The sequence below is a fragment of the Chiloscyllium plagiosum genome, unplaced genomic scaffold (genome assembly GCF_037043375.1).
Source record: "Chiloscyllium plagiosum isolate Xiang-an unplaced genomic scaffold, Cpla_swu_hap1 HiC_scaffold_22, whole genome shotgun sequence".
Classification (NCBI taxonomy): domain Eukaryota; kingdom Metazoa; phylum Chordata; class Chondrichthyes; order Orectolobiformes; family Hemiscylliidae; genus Chiloscyllium; species Chiloscyllium plagiosum.
Genome location: NW_028270160.1, coordinates 73860381 through 73880502, shown reverse-complemented (window position 1 = coordinate 73880502; position 20122 = coordinate 73860381). Strand labels below are relative to the sequence as shown.

Here is a 20122-nt window from a genome sequence, read left to right as displayed (position 1 = left end):
GACACCACGTTCGCCAATCCCCAGCCTTCTGGCACCTTATCAGTGACTATTGATGATATAAATATCTCAGCAAGGGCCCCAGTAATCATTTCCCGAGCTTCTCACAGAGCTCTCGGGTACACTTGGACAGGTCCTGAGGATATATAAACTTTTATGTGTTTAAAGATGTCCAGCACCTCTTCCTCTGTTATATGGGCATTTTGAAGATGTCCTTATTACAGATATTTACTCCCCAAGTTCTCATGCTTCCATCTCCTTCTTCACAATAAACACTGATGCAAGATGGGCTTGTTGATCCACAGGTGGGCTTGTTGATCTTTCAGGTACCCTATTCTCTCCATAATCACCCTTTTGTCTTTAATGTATTTATAAAATCCTTTTGGATTCTCCTTAACCCTATTTGCCAAAGCTATCTCATGTCCCATTTTTACCTTCCTGGTTTCCCTCTTATGTATACTTCTCCTGCCTTTATACTCTTCTTGAGATTCTCCCAATCCCTGCTGTCTATGCCTGACATACGCTTCCTTCTTATTCTTGAACAAAACCTCATTTTCTCTAGTCATCTATCATTCCCTACACCTACCAGCCTTGCCCTTCACCCTAACAGCTACACACTGTCTCTGGACCCTCATTATCTCATTGTTGAAGGCTTCCAACTTTCCAGCCTTTACCTGTGAATACCCACATCCAATCAACTTTTGTAAGTTCTTGCCTAATATCATCAAAATTGGCCTTCCTCTAAATTAATATCTTTAACTTTTAGACCTGCTCTGTCTTTTTCCATCACTATTTTAAATCTAATAGGATTAGGGTCACTGGCCCTGAAGCGCTCCCTGACTGATAGCTCAGTCACCTGTCCTGCTTTATTTCCCAAGAGTAGGTCAAGTTTTGCTTCTTCTTTCCTAAGTACATCCAAATACTGAATCAGCGTATTTGCTTGTGCACACTTCACAAATTCCTCTCTATCCAAACCCTTAACGCTATGGCAGTCCCAAGTCTCTGCTTTGGAAGAGATTCCAATGATCCAAAAATATGAATCCTTCTCCCCAATACCAGCTCCTCAGCCGCGCAGTCATCTGCTCTACCCTCCTGTTCCTACTCCCACTGGGACACGGCACTGGGAGTAATCCAGATATTACTGCTGTAGGAGTGACCGCTGTCTCTGAGGCAAGAAGACTCTGAAGGCCTGGACAATTCAGCAGGAACAGCAGTTTATTCCAGCGGGAATCGATTACAGCCAGGAGAGGAACTCCAGACCATCACACAGGACAATCCAGCTCTCTCTGTCAAACACCCGCACAATACCATTCTTACACTTTCTGACATCAAAGTGATGTCAGTCTACAAACTAACTGTTCGTGTGCAGTTGATCATATCAAGTCCACAAGTCAACCAACTGGGCGATGATTACATCAGGTCTGTAAATCAGTTGGCCAGGCAGTTAATTCCACCAGGTCTGTAAATTAATTACATCAAATTAATAATCCAATTAACTCGGCATTTTGATGACATCAGGTCACTGTCTATTACATATCTACCGGTCAGATTCAAACACACGGTGCCTGTTCGCTGATGTGGTCACTTGTTTATCTTGTAACCTTTGTCCCTGAATATCCTGTGATCTGCTGAGGTTCTGCCCTGCTCACCCATATCAGTTACTCATTCCCAATGTCTCCGTGGGCGAGCTGGCGGGTCTTTACTGATGCAGAGAGTCAATCACCTTCAAACATCTTATTTTATGGTTGTGTGAGATATTGTACTATATATTTCTTTATTTTTATATTAAGGCCCTTTATTTGCCAACCCACTCACAATCGCTCGGTATTTACTCCTTCCGCATTTCATTCAGTCATTCATCAAACTGTGGTCTCCCCACTCCCCAGCGCACTATCTCACCCGAAACTATGAAAAGATGAGAATACTAATCCCCCTCAGAACCATCTACCGGGACTTGAACAGCTTGCAGGACATCAAACAAGTTGCTCCATCAGCACGGACCTGTTAGATACAGATTGAATGGGGTCCCTGTCCCCTTTAAGAAAGTTACTGTCAAATAGCGCCTCCGTGAAATGGAATGAATGAGGGAGGAGACCGACAATAGGGAGTGAAATCTCAAAACCCAGCCGCGGGAATCCGTTTACTCAGCCCTCTGCTTTTATTAAGTACATCTATAATTTCTGATTTGGTTAAATCATATAAGCCTGATATTCTTTCTCATACTCTCTACCCTAAAAGGACTCACACCCTCACCCCCCTCCTACAACTACCCTCCAGGATCGACTTTTTAAGTTTCTGCCTAAATTCCTATTTTCTCTCCTCAGGACCTCGTCCTTTTCCCATCCTGTATCATGGGTTCCAATGTGTACAGCAACATCCTGCTGGTCTCTCTCCCCTTTGGGAATATTCTGCACCCTCTCTGAGATAGTTCTGAATTGTCTGTAGTGAGGGAATATTTGAATAACTGCTTGGACCCAGTTTGGAAACTCTCTGGACAGATTTCAGATCCCATCATTGACTCACTCTTTATTGGAGGGACAGTGAGGTGCAGCAGCACCATATTTGAATTCAGGCCTTTCCCGAAGCCTTTTTCAATGTATTTGGTTGGGCAGTGTGTTGGGAAGGTGACTCAGTTGTTTACTGCAGTTACTGAATTGAGAAATAGTTGGGTGTGTACTCTGATTATTGAAGCAAACGAAAACTAAATTTAGTTCCGCTTGATTTTAAAATTGAAAGAAATCAAGAGGTGTTAACTCTTTCTTGTATAACACTTAAAACTGACCTGCAGTATATTCCTCACAAACTAATCGAGCAACAATCGAACATGGTCACACTCACAGAATCCCACTTTACAGACAATGTCCCAGACAACACAATGACCATCTCAGGGCAGGTCCTGTCCCACTGGCAGGACAGAGCCAGCAGAGGGAACAGCTCCGTGGGATACAGTCAAGAGGGCTGTGCTCTGGAAGTGCTCAGCATTAATGCCAGACCCCATGAAGCCTCATGACATCAGGTTAACATGGACACAGAAACATTCTGTGTGTCTTAATAAGTATTAAGGTAAATAAGTCCCTGGGTCCTGATGGGATTGATCCCAGAATATTGAGGGAGACAAGAGAACAAATTGCTGCAGCATTGACAGACATCTTTGTATTCTCTCTGGCCACAGGTGAGGTCCCAGAGGACTGGAGAATAGCTGATGTTGTCCCATTGTTGAAGAAGGGTAGCAGGGATAATCCCGGGAATTACAGAACTGTGAGCCTTATGTCAGTGTAGGGAAACGATTGGAAAATATTCACACAGACAAGATCTATTTGCATTTAGAAGAAAATGGATTTATTAGTGACAGACAGCATGGTTTTGTGAGGGAGAGGCCGTGCCTTCCTAACTGGACCACGTTTTTTAAGGAGATGATGAAGATGATTGATGAGGGAAAACCAGTTGATGTTGTCTACATGGACTTCAGTAAAACCTTTGACAAGGTCCCTCATGGCAGATTGGTACAAAAGGTGAAGTCACATGCTATCGGGGGTGAGCTGGCAAGATGGATTTTCCTATTTAGAACCTACTAGTGGTGGAGGATGCTTTTCACAGGGATCAGAGCTGGGACCTCTACTGTTCATGGCCTTTATAAATAATTTGGAGGAAAATGTGACGAGTCTAATTAGTATGTTTGTGGAAGATACAAAGATTGGGACGATACAAAGATTGGTGGACTTGCGGATAATGAGGACGATTGTCAGAGGATACAACAGAACATAGATCAGTTGGAGGCATGGGCAGAAAAATGGCAGATGGAGTTTAATCTCAACAAATGTGAGGTGATGCATTTTGAAAGGTTAAATACAGCTGGCAATTATATAGTGAATGGCAGAACGCTTCGGAGCATTAACATGCAGAGGGATCTGGGTGTACACATCCACAGATCACTAAAGGTGGCAGTGTCACAGTGTCATAGCGATATGCAGCATGGAAACAGACCCTTTCATCCAACTCATCCATGCCATCCCAAAATAACCTAGTCCCACCTGCCAGCACCTGGCACATATCCCTCCAAACCCTTCCTATTCACATACCCATCCAGATGCCTTTTCAATGTTGCAATTGTACTAGCCACCACCACTTCCTCTGGCAGCTCATTCCATTTACGTAAAACTCTCTGAATGAAAAAGTTGCTCCCTAGGTCTCTTTTATATCTTTCCCCTCTCACCCTAAACCTATGCCCTCCTATGTTCTGTACTCCCACACCCCAGGGAAAAGACTTTGTTTATTTATCCTATCCATGCCCCTCATGATTTTATAAACCTCCATAAGATCACCCCTCAGCCTTCGACGCTCCAGGGAAAGAAGTCCCAGCCTATTCAACCTTTCCCTATAGCTCAAATTCTCCAACCCTGGCAACATCCCTTCAAATCGTTACTAAACCCTTTCAAGTTTCACAACATCTTTCCAATAGGAAGGAGACTGGAATTGCACACAATATTCCAGCAGTGCCTTAACCAATGTCCTAGAACATAGAAACATAGAAAAAATACAGCGCAGTACAGGCCCTTTGGCCCTCGATGTTGCGCCGATCCAAGCCCACCTAACCTACACTAGCCCACTATCCTCCATATGCCTATCCAATGCCCGTTTAAATGCCCATAAAGAGGGAGAGTCCACCACTGCTACTGGCAGGGCATTCCATGAACTCACGACTCGCTGGTAAAGAATCTACCCCTAACATCTGTTCTATACCTACTACCCCTTAATTTAAAGCTATGCCCCCTCGTAATAGCTGACTCCATACGTGGAAAAAGGTTCTCATGGTCAACCCTATCTAAACCCATAATCATCTTGTACACCTCTATCAAGTCACCCCTAAACCTTCTTTTCTCTAATGAAAACAGCCCCAAGTGCCTCAGCCTTTCCTCATACGATATTTCTACCATACCAGGCAACATCCTGGTAAACCTCCTCTGCACCCATTCCAGTGCCTCCACGTCCTTCCTATAGTATGGCGACCAAAACTGCACACAATACTCCAGATGCGGCTGCACCAGAGTCTTATACAACTGCAACATGACCTCAGTACTCCGGAACTCAATTCCTCTACCAATAAAAGCCAGTACGCCATATGCCTTCTTCACCGTACTATTTACCTGGGTAGCAACTTTCAGAGATCTGTGTACCTGGACATCAAGATCCCTCTGCTCATCCACACTACCAAGTATCCGACCATTAGCCCAGTACCCCATCTTTTTGTTACTCTTACCAAAGTGAATCACCTCACACTTACCTACATTGAACTCCATTTGCCACCTTTCTGCCCAGCTCTGCAGCTTATCTATATCCTACTGTAACCTGACACATCCTTCCTCACTGTCAACAACTCCACCGACTTTCGTATCATCTGCAAACTTGCTCACCCAACCTTCTTGCCCCTCCTCCAGGTCATTTATCAAAATGACAAACAGCAATGGTCCCAAAACAGATCCTTGCGGAACACCGCTAGTAGCTGCACTCCAAGATGAACCTTTACCATCAACTACTACCCTCTGTCTTCTTCCAGCCTGACAATTCCTAATCCAAACCTCCAACTCACCCTCAATGCCATACCTCCGTATTTTTTGCAGTAGCCTACCATGGGGAACCTTATCAAACGCCTTACTAAAATCCATATACACCACATCTACCGCTTTACCCTCGTCCACCTCCTTAGTCACCTTCTCAAAGAATTCAATAAGGTTTGTGAGGCACGACCTGCCCTTCACTAAACCATGCTGACTATCCTTGATCACATTATTCCTATCCAGATGTTCATAAATCCTATCCCTTACAATTCTCTCTAAGACTTTGCCCACAACAGAAGTGAGACTCACCGGCCTATAGTTACTAGGGTTATCCCTACTCCCCTTCTTGAACAAGGGAACCACATTTGCTATCCTCCAGTCTTCTGGCACTATTCCTGTAGACAACGAGGACATAAAAATCAAGGCCAATGGCTCTGCAATCTCCTCCCTTGCTTCCCAGAGAATCCTAGGATAAATGCCATCAGGCCCAGGGGACTTATCTATTTTCACCCTTTCCAGAATTTCCAACACCTCTTCCCTACATACCTCAAAGCTGTCCATTCTAATTAATTGTGACTCAGTATTCACATCGGCAACAATGTCCTGTTCCTGGGTGAATACTGAAGAAAAGTATTCATTCTGTGACTCCCCAATCTCTTCAGCCTCCACACGCAACTTCCCACTACTATCCTTGACTGGACCTATTCCTACCCTAGTCATTCTTTTATTCCTGACATACCTATAGAAAGCCTTTGGGTTTTCCCTAATCCTACCAACTAAGGACTTTTCATGTCCCCTCCTTGCTGCTCTTAGCTCTCTCTTCAGATCCTTCCTGGCTACCTTATAACTCTCAATTGCCCCAATTGAACCTTCACGCCTCATCTTTACATAGGCTGCCCTCTTCCCTTTAACAAGGGATTACAATTCCTTATTAAACCACGGCTCCCTCACACGACCCTTTCCTCCCTGCCTGACAGGTACATACTTATCAAGGACACTCAATAGTTGCTCCTTGAACAAGCTCCACATGTCAATTGCGCCCTTCCCTTGAAGCCTACTTTTCCAAGCCACGCATCCTAAGTCGTGCCTAACTGCATCATAATTTCCCTGCCCCCAGCTTTAACTCTTGCCCTGCAGTGCATACATATCCCTCTCCATCACTAGAGTAAAAGTCGCCGAATTGTGGTCACTGTCCCCAAAGTGGGAGAGGTTTGAAGGGGTGTGGGCCAGATGCTGGCAAATGGGACTTGATTGATTTCATCTAATACAATTATTCTCTCTCATTTAGTCTGAAAATCCCCTTTTCAAATGAAGGAATACTCACAGAGCTCCCATTTGCAGCATATGAGACAATGCTGAAGCAAACCAATATTCTGTTCCTCCTTCATTCAGCTTGAATAGTATGTACTACTTCGATATTCAAGTAATTCTCCTCTTTTGAACAAGGCTGAACTAATCCCACTAATTATCCCTCTAATTTGCAAGGGCACATGGCAATGCTGCAGTTGGGAATTTGCCACACAGGGATTGACATTCTTAAGAGACCATAAAGTGCATTAGGCCTGCATTCTATAGGCCAAGAACTCATGGGAAAGCTACGTAAAAATAAATTTTCAGGGAGTTTGTGCAAACGTTTATCAACTGTAAAGTAGTGATGGTAGGAGCCATTTTGGGAATGCAAATATTAGCAGGAATTATACACTTAATGGTAAGGTCCTAGGGAGTGTTGCTGAAGAAAGAGACCTTGGAGTGCAGGTCCTTGCACCTTGAACGTAGAGTTGCAGGTAGGATATGATAGTGAAGAAGGCGTTTGGTATGCGTTCCTTTATTAGTCACAGTATTGAACACAGGAGTTAGTTGCAGCTGTACAGGACATTGGTTAGGCCACTTTTGGAATATTGTGTGCAGTTCTGCTCTCCTTCCTTTTAAAAGGATGTTGTGAGACTTGAAAGGGTTCAGAAAAGATTCACAAGAACGTTGCCAGGGTTGGAGGATTTGAGCTGCAGGAGAGGTTGAACAGGCTGCGGCTATTTTCCCTGGAGCGTCGGAGGCTGAGGGGTGACTGTATAGAGGTTTATAAAGTCATGAGGGGCATGGATAGGATAAACAGACAAATGGGGTGGGGGAGTCCAGAATTAGACGCCATAGGTTTAGGGTAAGAGGGGAAAGATATAAAAGAGACCTAAGGGGCAATGTTTTCACACAGAGGGTGGTACGTATATGCAATGAGCTGCCAGAGGATGTGGTGGAGGCTGGTACAATTGCAACATTTGAAAAGGCATCTGAATGGGTATATGAATAGGAATGGTTTGGAGGAAGATGGGCCAAGTGCTGGCAGGTGGGGCTAGATTGGGTTGGGATATCTGGATGAGTTGGACCGAAGGGTCTGTTTCTGTGCTGTACATCTCTATGACCCGATGACTCTAAATGGGCGGAGTGGACAAGCTCGATCTCAGGTGTCCTGTTTCACCTCCATCTTGGAATTGTCGCTATTTTAAAATCACTATTTTAACTGCAGTGTAAGAATAAAGTGCGTGTTGCTTCAAGCCTATCAATTTGTCCAATTGAATTGCCTCTGGAACACAATGACTGACACTTGCCTTTAGAAAATAAGAAATAACTATTCTTTCGCGAGTTATTCTTACTCCTTTTTACTTAAAGAACCTCTTTGGACGCATCCTAACCTTCTCAGCCAAGGCCATCCCATGCCCCCTTTTTGCTTTCCCGATTTCTTCTTCAGTAAAACCCTGCATCCCCTGTATACATCCAGGGATTCCCTTGGTCCCAGCTGCCGGTACCTCAGCCATACCTCATTCATTTTCTGGTCAAAGCCTCAATATCTCTTGTCATTCAGGGTTCCCTATTCCTGTCAACCTTGCCTTTCACCTTCATAGGAACATATAGACCTTGAACTCCAGCGAGCTCACTTTTAAAGGCCTCCCACTTGCTGGAGGTCCCTTTGCCTGCAAACAAATTACTCCAATTAACCCCTGCAAGCTCCTGTCTAATTCCATCAAAATTCACCTTTCTCCAATTTAGAACTTGAACCTGTGGACCAGTTCCTCTCCATAACTACTTTAAAATTAATAGGACTGGTCCCAAAGTGCTCCCCCACTATCACCTCCATCACCTGTCCTGGCCTATTTCCCATGAGTAGGTCGAGTTTTGTCCCTTCCTGAGTAGGATCCTCTATATACTGCTTGAGGGAACTTTCATGAATGCATTTAACAAATTCATTTGCTCGCTTGAACCTATTCCACTCTTTCATAAGTTTATGGCTGATAAGTCTATGTTTTGAGTTCCCATCTACGCAGTGTAATCTTAGATTCTTGTTATGCAAGGAAATAAATCTACCTGTGACTTTAAAATATCCACTGTCCTCACCTCTCCCACTTTCTGGGACAGACAATTCCAAAGTTACACACCCAAACAAAGAATTCTCTTCATCTCCATCCAAAATGTGTGACCTCTACTAATTTTATAAACATGGTCCCCAATTCTGAACTCACCCACAACAAGAAACATCCATTCTACATTCACTGTGTCAAGATCATTAAGAGCCTTTATACAGTTTGATCAGATCACTCTTAACCCGTCTAAACTCCAGCAGAAACAAACCCAGTCTGAGCACTTAACCCGATTGCACAAGCCATTCATTCAAAGTATTCATTGAGTAAACCTCCTCTGAACTGTCTTTAATGCATTTACATCCTCTTTCAAAATAAGTGAATTATACGGTCAGGGTTAAAAAGACATTATTATACTGTAATAATAGAAAAACAGCAGGTTTCAATTAATGAACCTTGTACCAAGTGAACCTTATGCATCCTCGAGGTTAGTGTCAGCAAGAGTCTCCAAACAGCAGTTAGTGCCATCAAGTCATTCCAGATAGGCCTTGGGGCCAGAAGAGGTTTAGAGGCAGGGAGGTGATGGTCACTGACAAGGGATGGGGCAAAACATTGACAGACTAAATGATCTCTGACTGAGTTAAGTCTAATGAATCTTGGGAAATTCAAAGAATTTGCATTAATGCATCTACAACCAAATTAACAACCTCTTTTAAGACTCTGGGATGAAGACAGAAGGTGATGAGACCTATTATCAGTTTGACTGAGTCCAGCCTCCTTCGTGACTGTAATTACATTGTGTTCATCCCTCCCTCCTACTTCCTGACTTACAGTTGGGTTGACACTGAGGAGTAAATGCAGTATTCTCCAGGGAGATGCTTGCTCATGCATGGGTGAATGCGATTGGTTGAAGTGTTTCAATCATGCATCTTCTTTCCATGTCTGCTCAGTTTCACTGGATGTTGAGATTTGGAGGGATAGAGTGGGGGTGGGAGAGAAAGTCTGAGGGTGAAAGAGAGAGATTGATGTCCAGTCTGATGGTGGTTGGGGCTGGTGGAGGTGGTGCGGAGAATGGTGGTGATGTTCAGATTCAGAGAGGAGGGGAGAGGGTGAGGGAGATTGGGATGATGATGCAGACAATCTGGAACTGTGCACGTGCTCAGTTCTGAGTGAGCATGCAGACACAGTTGGCCTGAAGTTTCAATGTCAGCAAAACAGTGTCTTCCCACTGTTACTGAAATGCTTTTTGTATCTTCTATAGTGAAGATAGAAGCAAAGTACTTATTCATTTAATTTGCCATTTCCTTAACATCTATGGATGAAGGGTTTATGCCAGAAACATCGATTCTCCTGCTCCTTGGATGCTGTCTGACCTGATGTGCTTTTCCAGCTCTGCACTTTTTGCCCCCAAACATCTACCAATAACTCCCATATTCTCACTCCCTAGAGGATTAGATTAGATTAGATTACTTAGAGTGGAAGCAGGCCCTACGGCCCAACAAGTCCACACCGACCCGCCGAAGCGCACCCACCCAGACCCATTCCCCTACATTTACCCCTGCACCTAACACTACGGGCAATTTTAGCGTGGCCAATTCACCTAACTTGCACATTTTTGGACTGTGGGAGGAAACCGGAGCACCCGGAGGAACCCACGTAGACACGGGGAGAATGTGCAAACTCCACACAGTCAGTCTGAGGTGGGAAATGAACCTGGGTCTCTGGCGCTGTGAGGCAGCAGTGCTAACCACTGTGCCACCGAGCCGCCCAAACATGGCACTCACATTGCATACATGTTTTGTTTTTAAATACCCATGGAAACTCTTGCTTTGTTGTTTTTAACATTTTGAGTTGGGTTCTGAGATTCCAATTTCCTCCTAATTAACCTTTTTCTCTGCCATACTTTATTTTCTAATCAATCATCTGACCTGCCACCCATGTTTGCAATATCCTCAAGTTGGACGGTTTCTTCAACTTTTCAGTCAACCACAGAAAGCAAGTCCTCCCTTTAAAGTCTCTTGTTTCAGTCAGAATATACTTCTTCTGAGGTATTCTCTTAAATCTCTGCCATCACTGTCTCTACTGATCTCTCTCCGAGCCAGTTACGCCATTCACTTCAGCTGGTTTAATTTACATGCCTGCAGAGTGGATCTTGTTTAAGTTTGAAATACTTACCTCAGAGTCAATCTTCTTTTCCATTCAAATTGGATGTAAAATTGAATTATATTGTGATGGCTGCTACGTAGGAGAGCCTTTACACTGAGATTGCTTCATAAATCCTGTCACATTACACAGTATCAATAAGATGATAATAACATAACCTTCTGTCTGGTTGCTTCAGAACACGCAGCTCTAAGATACTTTCTCGAAGGTCATCAATAACCTCTTATCCACGTTACTGCTGCCAACCTGATTTACACAGTCTTTGTGTAGATTCAAGTTAGCAATGCTGATTGCCATCTCACTATCACAAGGAGCCAATATCTCTTCATGTCTAACATCAGGGGGCCTATCAATCAGCCCCCTGAGTGGCTGCTTTCCCCGAACTTTCCCCTCATGCTGTACTTATTTACATCAATGTGTGCTATGGATTTATTTAAGTTGACACAAAAGCTGCCCACGTTCAGATACAGAGCTATTATTTTGATTTGTTTAAATACAAACATATTGGACAGGCTCATATGAACAGAAACCATTTATATTTGTATCTTGGGAAAACGGTCTGTCTTTATGTTGCCCATCAAAAGAAGCCAAAGCCTTTTTAACAGGGCAAATGAGAGGGATTTAAATTGCATGCACATTTCCAAAACACAAACTTTCATGTCTGGAAACTGAGCTGTCTGAGTTGATGTTACTCAGCAAATGAAGATTAAAATATCTGCTCCAAAATGGGGGTGGCAGAGCTGCTTATTGAAGCCAGTGGAGGGAAAGTAGAGTTAACATTTCAAGTCCAATTCTGCAAAAGGGTCAAAATGTTAACTCCATGGGTCTGGCAGCATCGGTAGAGAGAATGCAGAGAGAAATATCCAGCAATTTCTATTTGTGTTTCAGATTTCCAACATCCACAGTTCTTTCTTTATATTATTGAAAATAGTGACTGTCCATTTGATTATCTCCTGTTTGCAATATCTAATTTATCCAGACTGCATCATAATCCAAACTTTTAGCACCAAATGCCAATGAGCATTCAATGGGTATTCAATACTGTCTCACATGCCACCTGACTTACTGTCTGTCTGGCCTGTTGCATTAGCCCTTGAGTAAGTCAGTTACGCAGCACAGCAACAAAGAGAGTCAGTATTTCACAAGTTTACAGGTGGGCAACAGACTTATTAACTGTTAGTCTCTGTCTCGTAGTGATTGGCTATTTGAACATTTTATATTGGACAAATGCTGAGCATTCAGGCCCTTGATAATCAAATAAAATGGAAGGAACTGCAGATACTGTAAATCAGAAACAAAAACAGAAATTGCTGGAAAAGCTCAGCAGGTCTGGCAGCATCTGTGAAGAGAAATCAGAGTTAACGTTTTGAATCCAGTGACCAGAAACCAAACTTTGGTCTTAAGAATTCTGTTTGGAAATCCATCGAATGTGACAATTTTGTCCCCAACCCGGAGTTCTGATCTCTGAAACTCTCCAGAGCAACTTGATGGAATGTGACTGTGACAGATTCATCGCACATAATCATGGAATTCTGTCGCTCAGCTGATACAGAGCTGCAATCTTCACAGAAGATTGTTGTCAAATCTATGTGTTTCCTGAGTCTCATCCTTCCTTCACATTTCAGACGATGACTTTGAAATGGTTAAATAAACAAAGATTGGATAATGCAGATTGCTGAGCTGGTACAAGGATGAGCTGGTCATTCTGCCTTGAGTGTATCCAGATCGTTGGGAAAAGGGGCTGTATATTCAGGCCTGACTCTATTGTGTCAATGCATTTCAATGGGGGTAATTGTGTCTGTTTGGGGGCAAAAGCTGGATGGTTGAGGTTGAATTGCAGAGTCCAGTTGGTGGGAGTAATTCGAATCTGTGGGTGGTGGTGTTTTCTGGTCAGTTCTGGTTTGGAGGATGGTTCTAACAGTCAAGGTGTTTGACAGGTCAGATAAGGGGAGGGTAAGGGATGGGGCTGAAATCGGATGATCCATGATGTATGTTTGTAGTTTCAGCTGACAGGGTTCAGAGGGTCTGGAGGTTTGTGGGACTGGATCTGGAGGTTAGCTTACTCACTCGGTCACTGAGTATTCAGAAGGTAATGTGTGGGTTTGGATAGTAATCACATGGACAAAGGAACAGATTGATAGATGGGAAAGGGGACTCTGTGTGTGATGATGCTATCAGGAGTTTAGTTACCCAAGAGGTGGTTGAAGCCTAGATTTAGCAACAGCTACCAGGAAACGAACAAGGACTTTGCAATATCTGTGACTGAAACTCACTGCAGAAGGCAGAGGATTTCTTTGAAATGTCTAAATAAACCAAGGTAAGATATCACAGGCTGGGGAGCTGGTACACAGGGGAGCTGGGAGTTAAGCCTTGGATGTCCTTGATGGTCAGGGAGAGGGGTCAACAGAGGGTCATGGCAATTTGAAACGTGCAAGTCATATCATCAGGATTTCCATATGTATCTTACTCACATATCTAATGTTTAGTGATCCAGGGACCATGATAGTTCCAAAATATCCCATATCACTTCCATCTGTGTTTCAAATGTCAGCACAGAGAAAATATTCACTGTCCTGTGTCCTCAGCAAGATTTTATTGCTCACTGTACAAAGTATTTATTGTTGAAATAAAACAAACTCTAGAAACAGGTGCATTGTTCATTGCAGTTTTATTGTGTTCAGAGGGAAGGGCAGACTAAACTCAATGATCAAACATTCTTGCAATCAATTTATTTTGTTTGTTTGCCTTGTTCTGAGCCAAAGGAAATGCATTATTTTCAATTGTAGCTTGATTTGGCTTGGTAGCTGGGCTTTAACCCTTGACCTTGTCCAACAGGTATGGGATTCTTGCACCCTGTACGGATGAGGAAAAGGGCTCTGGACAGGATGAGCCAGCTGACCACAGCACCATGGTGCAGAAGGCCATTCAAGAGGGGGGAGCAAAAAGACAAGTAGTTGTTATAGGGGATTCTATAATTAGGGGGACAGATAGTATCCTATGCAAGCTGGATCAGGAGTCTCGCATGGTGTGTTGCCTACCCGGTGCCAGGGCTCGGGACATCTCTGACAGGCTTGAAAGGATATTGGAGCGGGAGGGGGAGGATCCAGTTGTTGTGGTCCACGTTGGGACCAACAACATAGGCAAAGCTAGGGTGGAGGACCTGTTTGGGGATTATCGAGCACTAGGAAGGAAATTGAAATACAGGTCTTCAAGGGTCATGATCTCCGGATTACTGCCCGAGCCACGTGCCAATTGGCATAGGGATAAGAAAATTAGGGAAGTAAACACGTGGCTGAGGGATTGGTGTGGGAAAGAGGGATTCCACTTCATGGGGCCTTGGCATCAGTTTTAGAACAGGGGGGATCTGTACCGTTGGGACGGTCTCCACCTGAACCGATCAGGTACCAATGTTCTAGTGAGGAGGATAAATAGGGTGGTCAGTAGGACTTTAAACTTCTGAGTTGGGGGGGGGAGGGAAAGTGAAAGCGACAGGGAGTATGAAGTTAAATGGAAAGATAAGCAGCAGGATAGCATATGTGCAGGCAGATTTAAACTTGAGACAAACTGCGAATGCAGCAAAAAGGAAGGATAACTTAGGACATCTTATGACTTCCAATATCTCTGATGATAAGAAAGTTAACACTAAGGCACTTTACCTGAATGCTCGTAGCATTCATAACAAAGCAGACGAACTAATGGCACAGATCATCGTGAATGATTATGATGTGATAGGCATCACAGAGACGTGGTTACAGGGGGGTCAGGACTGGCAGTTAAACATCCAAGGGTTTTCAACTTATCGAAAAGACAGGGAGGTGGGCAGAGGGGGCAGGGTTGCCTTGTTAGTTAAGAACAAAATTAAATCTATGGTGCTGAATGACATAGTGTCGGATGATGTGGAGTCTGTGTGAGTGGAATTGAGGAACCACAAAGGCAAAAAAACCATAATGGGAGTTATGTACAGACCTCCTAACAGTGGTCAGGACCAGGGGCGCAACATGTACCGGGAAATAGAGAAGCCATGTCAGAAAGGCAAGGTCACAGTGATCATGGGAGACTTCAATATGCAGGTGGACTGGGTAAATAATGTTGCAAGTGGATCCAAAGAAAGGGAATTCATGGAATGCTTACAGGATGGCTTTTTGGAACAGCTTGTCATGGAGCCCATAAGGGAGCAGGCTATTCTGGACCTAGTGCTATGTAATGAACCAGACTTTATAAAAAATGTTAAAGTAAGGGAACACTTAGGAAGCAGCGATCATAATATGGTAGAGTTCAGTCTGCAGTTTGAAAGAGAGAAGGCAAAATTGGATGTAATGGTGTTACAGTTAAATAAAGGTAATTATGAGGGCATGAGAGAGGAACTGACTAAAATAGACTGGAAGCAGAGCCTAGCAGTGAAGACAGTAGAGCAAAAATGGCAGGAGTTTGTGGGTAAAATTGAGGACACTGTACAGAGGTTCATCCCCAAGAAGAGAAAGATTATTCGGGGAGGGATTAGACAGCCATGGCTGACAAAGGAAGTCAGGAAATCTATCAAAGAAAAAGAGAGAGCCTATAAAGTGGCCAAAAGCACTGGGAAATCAGAAGATTGGGAAGGCTACAAAAACAAACAGAGGAATGAACTTCCTGAGAAAAGGGAGGATGTGGGTACAATTATAAGGTTTAAAAGACATTTGGATAAGTACATGAGTGGGAAAGGGTTGGAGGGCTATAGGCCAGGAGCAGGCAGGTGGAACTAGTTTAGTTTGGGATAATGTTCGGCAAGGCTTTGTTGGAACGGACGGTCTGTTTCCATGTTGTATGACTCTATGTGGTCTCACCAGTACCTTTGTCAGTTGCAGTAAGTCTTCCCTACTCTTACACTCCAATCTCCTTGAAATAAGGGTCTATGAATGTTATCAAGGTGCTAGTGCTGAGGCAACGGGAAAATGAAGATACAACACTGCCCATGCTTCCACCAGGGCCATAGTTGAACAATCATAACTCAACCACTTCAAGATGAGTTGGAAGCTCCAGTGGGGCATTGCAGTATAGATCAGAAATGGTGCACTATGCCTTTCTCAAGTGCAGTTGACAAACAGGGTGTGGACTGTCGGCAGAGGAAATAGGGGATCAGCAGTAATCTTCTGAGAGTGAAGATGAAGATAAATATAAGGACATTGAACAGGGTCAACATACATGAGAGCAGACATACCTACATTATAGGGTAATGCACTGTCAAAGACAAGAAAACAGAAAGCACTGAATTGCAACACAGGTCTAGGATGAATAAACTGGGTTTAGACTTCCTCATGTATAATTGTTTTTGGTTATATGGTAGCAACCATGGTTCAGGCAAAATATATGTGGACCAAGTTATTTTTGTAATCATCCAACATTCCTGTTGCTGAGTAAATGTTTTCTTAATCATATTAATGTATGTTTGGTGAAGGTAAAGGTAAAGTCCACATAGTCTGAGTAGACCATGGTTGTTCTCATTTCAGAGAGATGTGTATGCTCATTTTGTACTGTCTAGTATCTACACATCATAGACCCTTCAAACTGTTGAGGAGATAGCAGCAGTCAGTGAGAAAGGGGCACTAACATAGCTTGCTGCTAAAGTTCGGTGGTTTTATAGCCTGCAGTCAAAATATGTAATTCAGTGTAATGTCATCTCTCACAATAGTAAGTTAAGAGCATTCCTGAGGCATTTTAGAAGAATGATCCCAGGAATGAAAGATTTGTCACATGAGGAATGGCTGAGGATCTGGGTCTGGACTCAATGGAGTTCAGAAGAGTGAGGGAGATCTGATTGAAACTTACAGAATACTGAGGCCCCGTGGTAGGCTGGATATGGAAAGGTGTTTCCACGAGTAGGAGAGACTAGAACCAGAGGACATAGCCTCAGAATGAAAAGGTGATGCTTTAAAGCTGAGAGAAGCTATAGACCAGTAAGCCTGACATTGGTGGCGGGTAAAGTGTTAGGGGGAATCCTGACGGACAGGATTTATATGTATTTGGAAAGGCAAGGTCTGATTAGGAATAGTCAACATGGCTTTGTGTGTGGGAAATCATGTCTCACTAACTTGACTGAGTTTGTTCAGAGAAGTAACAGAGGATTGATGAGGGCAGAGCGGTAGACGCAATCTATGTGGACTTCAGTAAGGCGCTCGACAAGGATTCCCATGGTAGACTGGTTAGCAAGGTTAGATCTCATGGAGTACAAGCAGAACTAGCCATTTGGATACAGAACTGACTTTGAGGTAAAAGACAGGGCGGTGGCGGAGAGTTGCTTTTCAGACTCAAGGCCTGTGACAGTGGTGTGCCACAAGGATCGGTGCTGGGTCCACTGCTTTTCATCATTTATATAATGATTTGGATGTGAACATAGGGGATACAGTTAGTAAGTTTGCAGATGACACCAAAACTAGAGGTGTAGTGGATGGCAAAGAAGGTTACCTCAGAGTACAACAGGATCTTGATGAGATGGGCCAATGGGCTGAGGAGTGGTGCATGTATGGAATGAGCTGCCAGAGGAAGTGGTGGAGGCTGGTACAATTACAGCATTTAAAGGGCATCTGGATTGGTATATGACGAGGAAAGGTGCAGAGGGATATGGGCCAAGTGCGGGCAATTGAGTCAAGATTAGGTTAGGAGAACTGGTAGGCATGGACAAGTTGGATTGATGGGACTGTTTCTGCATTGTACATCTCTATAACCCCCTCCACCCAGTACACTCCTCCCTATCTCTGTAACCTCATTCAGCCCTGACACCTTCTCTATCTCTAGAACCTCCTCCACCCCCTACACCCCACCCTATCTCTGAAACCTCCTCCAGTCCCAATAACCCTCTCTTAGCTGTAACATCAATGCTCATTATCACTCCATGATGTCAGCCCTCCTGCGATTCCAGCCTCTTGACCATTCCCTAATTCCATCACTCCACGGGCTTCAGCTGCTTGGGCCCTCCATGTTATCATCTCATAAGACTTTGAGCAATTTGCATTTCCTTTCTCTGATGAAGCCTGTCCATTTTTTCCTGGAAACAATGTTATACCTGTTGTGGATTTACTAGAGTAATTCAGGAAGGGTCCCTCAACCACACCTTGTAATCCCAACATCAATATCACCTTGAAGACAAGGCCAGCAATATGACGCAACACTACTCCTTCTGCAGTTACTCTCCACTTCACCCTTAATCCCAACTTTGAAATTAACCATCCTTCCTTCAGTTTTTCTGGGACAGAATCCTGGAACTCTCTCCCATGTGACTTTACATTTGTGGTCAGGGTTCTTAAAACACAAGGACAGTGGAGTTAAAGAGGAGAGTTCCTTATCATTTATGCCGTAGAGATTAGGGGGATGGGTAACAAGGCTGTCCCAGTCAGTGATGCCCACTTCATGTGAATCCACAAACAAGTATGTCATCGTGATGTTGCCATGGGAATGCATATTACATTCCTGTTCTGAGGGATACACAGGAACAGTAGGAAATGAGACTTGGTCGAATCAGTCAAAGAGCCAAGTTGTTTCACATCAGTGTCCCAGCGAGATGTGGACAGTTCCAAGGGGAGTCAGGGTGAAACAATGCCTGCTGGAGAGTGATGACCTTCATTGTTCAGCTCTCTGAATATTGGAGTTGGGATGGTGTGCTGAGGTTGGACAGGAAGTTGGTAAGACCAGTTCTGGAAGACTGTGTCCTGTTCTGCTCACGCTGCTGTAGGAAGGATATTATTAAACTGGAGACGGTTCAGAAAAGATTTACCAGGATGTTGCCAGGAGTGCAGGGTTTGAGATATAAAAATAGACTGGAGAGGCTGGGGACATTTTACAAAGAACATTACAGCACAGGAACAGGCCCTTCAACCATCCAAGCCTGCACTGACACATTTTGCCTTCCATATTAAAATTGTCTTCACTTACAGGATCCGTATTCCCTTGTTCCCTTCCTATTCATGCCTGCTGCTGGATGCTTCTTGAAAGCTACAATTGTGTCTGCTTCCATTGTCTGTTCTAGCAGTGTGTTCCATGAACTCACCACCCTTTCCATGATAAACATGCCTCACATATCTCTTTTAAACACCCCCCTGACCCCTCCACCTTGAACCTGTGTCCCCGAGTAACTGACTCTTCCACCCTGAGAAAAGGCCTCATACTTTCCACGGTATCCATGCCATTCACAATCTTATAAACTTCTATAAGGTCGCCCCCTCAACCTCCTGCATTCTAGTGGAAACAAACCCAATCTATCCAATCTTTCTTCACAGGTAAAATCCCCCATTCCAGGCAACGTCCTGGTAAACATTTTCTGTCCCCTCTCTAAAGGATCCACATCCTTCTGGTTGGGTGGTGATCAGAACTGTACGTGTTTTTCACTGCAGCATAGGAAATTGAGGGGTGACCTTGTTGAGGTTTATAAAATCATGACAGTGATTGATAAGGTGAATGACAAGGGTCTTTTCCCTAGTGTGGGGGAGTTCAGACTCAGGGCCATGTTTGTAAGGTCAGAGGAAAAAGATTTAAAGATTGAGGAGCAACTCTTTTTTCCCCAGAGTGGTTTGTGATGGAATAAACTTCCAGACGAAGTAATGTATGTGGGCACAGTTACAGTGTTTAAAAGATGCCAGCTCTTGAGCCAGTCATTTGTTTGTTTTTCTCCATTCTGTGCTACTGAATGCCCAAATGTCTGTGACATGCATTTCCGGAGGACTAACATGGCAAGGGAATACATGTTAAATAGGAGGACCCTGGCAAGCACAGAAGATTAGACAGATCCTGGTTTGTGTGTCCAGCCATCCATGAAGGCAGTAGGATAGGCAGGTAAGGGAATTAAGAAGGGTCAAAGCCACTGAATACATGAGCAGGGAGGTGTCATGTTGGAGCTTTACAGGATTTTGGTGAGACTACAGCTGGAATACTGTGTGCAGTTCTGGGCACCGCATTATAGGAAGGATGTGATTGTACTGGAGGGGGGGCAAAGGAGATCTACCAGGATGTTGCATTAGATTGAGGTGTGCGTGTGTGCGTGTGCGTGTGCGTGCTAACCCACACCGCCCGCACATCCCTGGACATTATGGG

General features: G+C 43.9%; 1 long non-coding RNA gene across 1 annotated transcript; it reads right to left on the bottom strand.

Annotated features, from left to right (window-relative positions):
* Positions 1–1194: 1194 nt before the first annotated feature.
* LOC148146049 (uncharacterized) lies at positions 1195–2897 on the bottom strand. Its single transcript, XR_015761026.1, has 2 exons — positions 2836–2897; positions 1195–1456 (listed from the first exon to the last, which is right to left on the bottom strand). It is a non-coding gene; the product is annotated as an uncharacterized LOC148146049 (long non-coding RNA).
* Positions 2898–20122: the final 17225 nt, after the last annotated feature.